Source organism: Oncorhynchus masou, unplaced genomic scaffold (assembly GCF_036934945.1).
Source record: "Oncorhynchus masou masou isolate Uvic2021 unplaced genomic scaffold, UVic_Omas_1.1 unplaced_scaffold_744, whole genome shotgun sequence".
NCBI lineage: Eukaryota > Metazoa > Chordata > Actinopteri > Salmoniformes > Salmonidae > Oncorhynchus > Oncorhynchus masou.
In genome coordinates, this window is record NW_027013898.1 from 204,047 (window position 1) to 211,546 (window position 7,500).

At 41.3% G+C, this 7,500-nt stretch overlaps 1 pseudogene; it reads left to right on the top strand.

Annotated features, from left to right (window-relative positions):
• Window positions 1-7,500, top strand: part of LOC135537285 (unconventional myosin-XV-like) — a 140,287-nt pseudogene that overhangs the window by 30,539 nt on the left and 102,248 nt on the right.

A 7,500-nucleotide genomic window follows, 5' to 3' on the forward strand; every position in this document is an offset into this window, starting at 1 on the left:
TACAATGGTCAGGACAACACACTGTGCTACAGACACACTGTTACAATGGTCAGGACAACACACCCCACTACAGACACACTGTTACAATGGTCAGGACAACACACTGTGCTACAGACACACTGTTACAATGGTCAGGACAACACACTGTACGACAGACACACTGTTACAATGGTCAGGACAACACACTGTGCTACAGACACACTGTTACAATGGTCAGGACAACACACTGTACTACAGACACACTGTTACAATGGTCAGGACAACACACTGTGCTACAGACACACTGTTACAATGGTCAGGACAACACACTGTACTACAGACACACTGTTACAATGGTCAGGACTTTTGGGTTTTGACTTTTGAATGTTCATGAAGGGTTCTGAATGTTCATGAAGGGTTCTGAATGTCTATGAAGGGTTCTGAATGTCTATGAAGGGTTCTGAATGTCTATGAAGGGTTCTGAATGTCTATGAAGGGTTCTGAATGTTCATGAAGGGTTCTGAATGTCTATGAAGGGTTCTGAATGTCTATGAAGGGTTCTGAATGTCTATGAAGGGTTCTGAATGTTCATGAAGGGTTCTGAATGTCTATGATGGGTTCTGAATGTCGATGAAGGGTTCTGAATGTCTATGAAGGGTTCTGAATGTCTATGAAGGGTTCTGAATGTCTATGAAGGGTTCTGAATGTCTATGATGGGTTCTGAATGTCTATGAAGGGTTCTGAATGTCTATGAAGGGTTCTGAATGTCTATGAAGGGTTCTGAATGTCTATGATGGGTTCTGAATGTCTATGATGGGTTCTGAATGTCTATGAAGGGTTCTGAATGTCTATGAAGGGTTCTGAATGTCTATGATGGGTTCTGAATGTTCATGAAGGGTTCTGAATGTCTATGAAGGGTTCTGAATGTCTATGAAGGGTTCTGAATGTCTATGAAGGGTTCTGAATGTTCATGAAGGGTTCTGAATGTCTATGAAGGGTTCTGAATGTCTATGATGGGTTCTGAATGTCTATGAAGGGTTCTGAATGTTCATGAAGGGTTCTGAATGTTCATGAAGGGTTCTGAATGTCTATGAAGGGTTCTGAATGTCTATGAAGGGTTCTGAATGTCTATGAAGGGTTCTGAATGTTCATGAAGGGTTCTGAATGTTCATGAAGGATTCTGAATGTTCATGAAGGATTCTGAATGTTCATGAAGGGTTCTGAATGTCTATGAAGGGTTCTGAATGTTCATGAAGGGTTCTGAATGTTCAGGAAGGGTTCTGAATGTTCATGAAGGGTTCTGAATGTTCAGGAAGGGTTCTGAATGTCTATGAAGGGTTCTGAATGTTCATGAAGGGTTCTGAATGTTCATGAAGGATTCTGAATGTTCATGAAGGGTTCTGAATGTCTATGAAGGGTTCTGAATGTTCATGAAGGGTTCTGAATGTTCAGGAAGGGTTCTGAATGTCTATGAAGGGTTCTGAATGTTCATGAAGGGTTCTGAATGTTCATGAAGGGTTCTGAATGTCTATGATGGGTTCTGAATGTTCATGAAGGGTTCTGAATGTCTATGAAGGGTTCTGAATGTCTATGATGGGTTCTGAATTTCTATGATGGGTTCTGAATGTCTATGATGGGTTCTGAATGTCTATGAAGGGTTCTGAATGTCTATGAAGGGTTCTGAATGTCTATGAAGGGTTCTGAATGTCTATGAAGGGTTCTGAATGTCTATGATGGGTTCTGAATGTTCATGAAGGGTTCTGAATGTCTATGAAGGGTTCTGAATGTCTATGAAGGGTTCTGAATGTCTATGAAGGGTTCTGAATGTCTATGATGGGTTCTGAATGTCTATGAAGGGTTCTGAATGTCTATGAAGGGTTCTGAATGTCTATGAAGGGTTCTGAATGTTCATGAAGGGTTCTGAATGTTCATGAAGGATTCTGAATGTTCATGAAGGGTTCTGAATGTCTATGAAGGGTTCTGAATGTCTATGAAGGGTTCTGAATGTTCAGGAAGGGTTCTGAATGTCTATAATGGGTTTTGAATGTTCATGAAGGGTTTTGAATGTCTATGAAGGGTTCTGAATGTTCATGAAGGATTCTGAATGTTCATGATGGGTTCTGAATGTCTATGAAGGGTTCTGAATGTCTATAATGGGTTCTGAATGTTCATGAAGGGGTCTGAATGTCTATGAAGGGTTCTGAATGTTCATGAAGGATTCTGAATGTTCATGAAGGGTTCTGAATGTTCAGGAAGTGTTCTGAATGTCTATGAAGGGTTCTGAATGTCTATGAAGGGTTCTGAATGTTCATGAAGGGTTCTGAATGTCTATGATGGGTTCTGAATGTCTATGAAGGGTTCTGAATGTCTATGAAGGGTTCTGAATGTCTATGAAGGGTTCTGAATGTTCATGAAGGGTTCTGAATGTCTATGAAGGGTTCTGAATGTCTATGAAGGGTTCTGAATGTCTATGAAGGGTTCTGAATGTTCATGAAGGGTTCTGAATGTTCATGAAGGGTTCTGAATGTCTATGATGGGTTCTGAATGTCTATGAAGGGTTCTGAATGTCTATGAAGGGTTCTGAATGTCTATGAAGGGTTCTGAATGTCTATAATGGGTTCTGAATGTCTATGAAGGGTTCTGAATGTTCATGAAGGGTTCTGAATGTTCATGACGGGTTCTGAATGTTCATGAAGGGTTCTGAATGTCTATGAAGGGTTCTGAATGTCTATGAAGGGTTCTGAATGTTCATGAAGGGTTCTGAATGTCTATGAAGGGTTCTGAATGTCTATGAAGGGTTCTGAATGTTCATGAAGGGTTCTGAATGTCTATGAAGGGTTCTGAATGTCTATGAAGGGTTCTGAATGTCTATGAAGGGTTCTGAATGTCTATGAAGGGTTCTGAATGTTCATGAAGGGTTCTGAATGTCTATGATGGGTTCTGAATGTCTATGAAGGGTTCTGAATGTCTATGAAGGGTTCTGAATGTCTATGAAGGGTTCTGAATGTTCATGAAGGGTTCTGAATGTCTATGAAGGGTTCTGAATGTTCATGAAGGGTTCTGAATGTTCATGAAGGGTTCTGAATGTCTATGAAGGGTTCTGAATGTCTATGAAGGGTTCTGAATGTCTATGAAGGGTTCTGAATGTCTATGAAGGGTTCTGAATGTCTATGAAGGGTTCTGAATGTTCATGAAGGGTTCTGAATGTCTATGATGGGTTCTGAATGTCCCCCATATTTTTAGGTGTGTCCTTCCTGTGTCCACTGCACTCATGGACCACTGGGGAGGTCCTGGCCAGAGACATCTTACAGCACATGTGAGTGTGTGGTACCTGCTCCAGACATGTTATAGAGATCTGTGTGGCTTGTTTATGTGGCTTCTTGTGTCATGCTACCGTTCACCTGCTCTGAGATCAAGGGGTTGTTTAGTTAGTGTCCTGCTACCGTTCACCTGCTCTGAGATCAAGGGGTTGTTTAGTTAGTGTCTGGCTGCCGTTCAACTGCTCTGAGATCAATGGGTTGTTTAGTTAGCGATGTCCTGCTTCTATTCACCTGCTCTGAGATCAAGGGGTTGTTTAGTTAGTGTCCTGCTACCGTTCACCTGCTCTGAGATCAAGGGGTTGTTTAGTTAGTGTCCTGCTTCTATTCACCTGCTCTGAGATCAAGGGGTTGTTTAGAGACTGTTGTGGTCCAGCTGGGAGCTGTACTTCGTGGGTGATATGTCACAATTTATTGAGAGGGTTGAAACCTAGTCAGTGCTCTGTTACCTCTCTCTCTCTCTCTCTCTCTCTCTCTCTCTCTCTCTCTCTCTCTCTCTCTCTCTCTCTCTCTCTCTCTCTCCCTCCAGCGGTGTGTCTGAGGATAGGCGGGGCTGGTCTGTGTTGCTACGGGAACCGTCCCAGTGGGTGGAGCTGGAGGGCGGTGACTACGTGTTTGACTTGATCTCAGACCTGGAGTTGCCAGCTGACTTCTCCAAACTGAAGAACTACTTCATCATATCAGCACAGGACTCCAGCAGGCTCAGGACTGACGCGAGCATGTAGGTAACACACTTTAACCATACACTACACACACTTTAACCATACACTACACTACACTACACACACTTTAACCATACACTACACTACACTACACACACTTTAACCATACATTACACTACACTACACTACACACACTTTAACCATACACTACACTACACTACACACACTTTAACCATACACTACACTACACACACTTTAACCATACACTACACTACACTACACACACTTTAACCATACACTACACTACACTACACTATACTACAGACACTTTAACCACACACTACACTACTCTACACTACACTACACTACACTACAATAACACTACACTACACTACAGACACTTTAACCACACCCTACACTAATACTACAATAACACTACACTAACACTACACTACAATAACACTACACTACACTATACTACAGACACTTTAACCACACACTACACTAACACTACACTACACTACACCAACACTACACTAAAACTACACCACACAACACTATACTAACACAACACTACACTACACGAACACCACACTACACTAACACTACACTACACTAACACTACACTACACTACACCAACACTACACTAAAACTACACCACACAACACTACACTAACACTACACAACACTACACTACACGAACACCAAATTACACTAACACTACACTACACTAAAACTACACTACAGAACACAAACACTACACTACACTACATGACACACTACACTACACTACACTACACTAAAACTACATCACACAACACTACACTAACACTGAACTACACTACACGAACACTACACTACACTACACTACACACACTACACTACACTACATGAAAACTACACTACACTACACGCACTATACTATACTAACACTATACTACACTAACACTACACTGCACTATGCACACTATACTACACTAACACTACACTACACTACACTAACACTACACTACACTAAACTACACTTCACTACACTACACTACACTATACTACACTAACACTACACTACACACACTATACTGCACTAACACTACACTACACTAACACTACACTACACTAAAACTACACTTCACAACTCTACACTACGCTACATGACCCTACACAAACACTACACTACACAGACTACACTAACATTACATGACACTACACTACACACACTACACTACACTACACTACACTACACTAACACTACACTACACTAACACTACACTACACTAAAACTACACTACACTAACACATCACTACACTAACACTACACTACACTAAAACTACACTACACAATACTACACCACACTACACGACACTACACTACACTACACACACTACATTACACTACACTAACACTACACTACACTAACACTACACTACACTACACTAAAACTACACTACAGAACACGAACACTACACTACACTACACACTACACTACACTACACTAACACTACACTACACTAACACTACATTACACTACACTAAAACTACACTACAGAACACGAACACTACACTACACTACACACACTACATTACACTACACTAACACTACACTACACTAACACTACACTACACTAAAACTACACTACAGAACACGAACACTACACTACACTAACACTACACTACACTACACTAAAACTATACTACAGAACACGAACACTACACTAACACTACACTACACTAACACTACACTACACTACACTTACACTACACGACACGACACTACACACACTACACTACATTACACGAACACAACACTACACTACACTACACTCCACTACACTCACACACTACACTACACTACACTCACACACTACACTACACTACACGACACTACACTACGCTAACACTACACTACACTACACTACACTACACTACACTCCACGACACGACACTACACTACACTACACTACACTACACAAACACTACATGGCACTACACTACACTACACACCACGAACAATAACACTACACAACACTACACTACACGACACGACACTACACACACTACACTACACAAACACTACATTACACTAACACTACACTAAAACTACACAACACTACACTACACTACACGTCACGACACGACACTACATACACTACACTACACTACACTACACTCACACACTACACTACACTAACCCTACAATACACTAACACTACACTACACTCACACACTACACTACACTACACTACACTAACACTACACTACACAAACACTACATGGCACTACACTACACTACACAACACGAACAATAACACTACACGAACACTACACTACACTACACTACACTACACTACACTACACTACACTACACTAACACTACACTACACTCACACACTGCACTACACTACACACACTACACTACACTACACACACTATACACACTACACAACACTACGCTAACACTACACTACACTGCACTATACACACTTTACACACTACACTACACTAACACGACACGACACTACACTACACTACACTACACAACACTACACTAACACGACACTACACTACACTAACACTACACTACACTAACACTACACTAACACGACACTACACTAACACGACACGACACTACACACACTACACTACACTAATAACTGAAGGCTGCCTCTCCATGCCTCAATAAATACCAATAGAATAAACTATAAATGAATTCTAAAACTCACAGGCAGCCAGTGCAGAGACCTTAAGGCTTACTTTGCGATATCACTTTCCTAAGCATGTCTGTTCAATAGTACTGTGAACCATACAGCTGGGATTAGAATAGTGTTCAATAGACTGTGATCCATACAGCTGGGACCAGAGTAGTGTTCAATAGACTGTGATCCATACAGCTGGGAATAGAGTAGTGTTCAATAGACTGTGATCCATACAGCTGGGACTAGAGTAGTGTTCAATAGTACTGTCAACCATACAGCTGGGACTAGAGTAGTGTTCAATAGACTGTGAACCTTACAGCTGGGACTAGAGTAGTGTTCAATAGACTGTGATCCATACAGCTGGGACCAGAGTAGTGTTCAATAGACTGTGATCCATACAGCTGGGACTAGAGTAGTGTTCAATAGACTGTGATCCATACAGCTGGGACTAGAGTAGTGTTCAATAGTACTGTCAACCATACAGCTGGGACTAGAGTAGTGTTCAATAGACTGTGAACCTTACAGCTGGGACTAGAGTAGTGTTCAATAGACTGTGAACCTTACAGCTGGGACTAGAGTAGTGTTAAATAGACTGTGATCCATACAGCTGGGACTAGAGTAGTGTTCAATAGTACTGTCAACCATACAGCTGGGACTAGAGTAGTGTTCAATAGTACAGTGAACCATACAGCTGGGACTAGAGTAGTGTTCAATAGTACTGTCAACCATACAGCTGGGACTAGAGTAGTGTTCAATAGTACTGTCAACCATACAGCTGGGACTAGAGTAGTATTCAATAGACTGTGAACCATACAGCTGGGACTAGAGTAGTGTTCAATAGACTGTG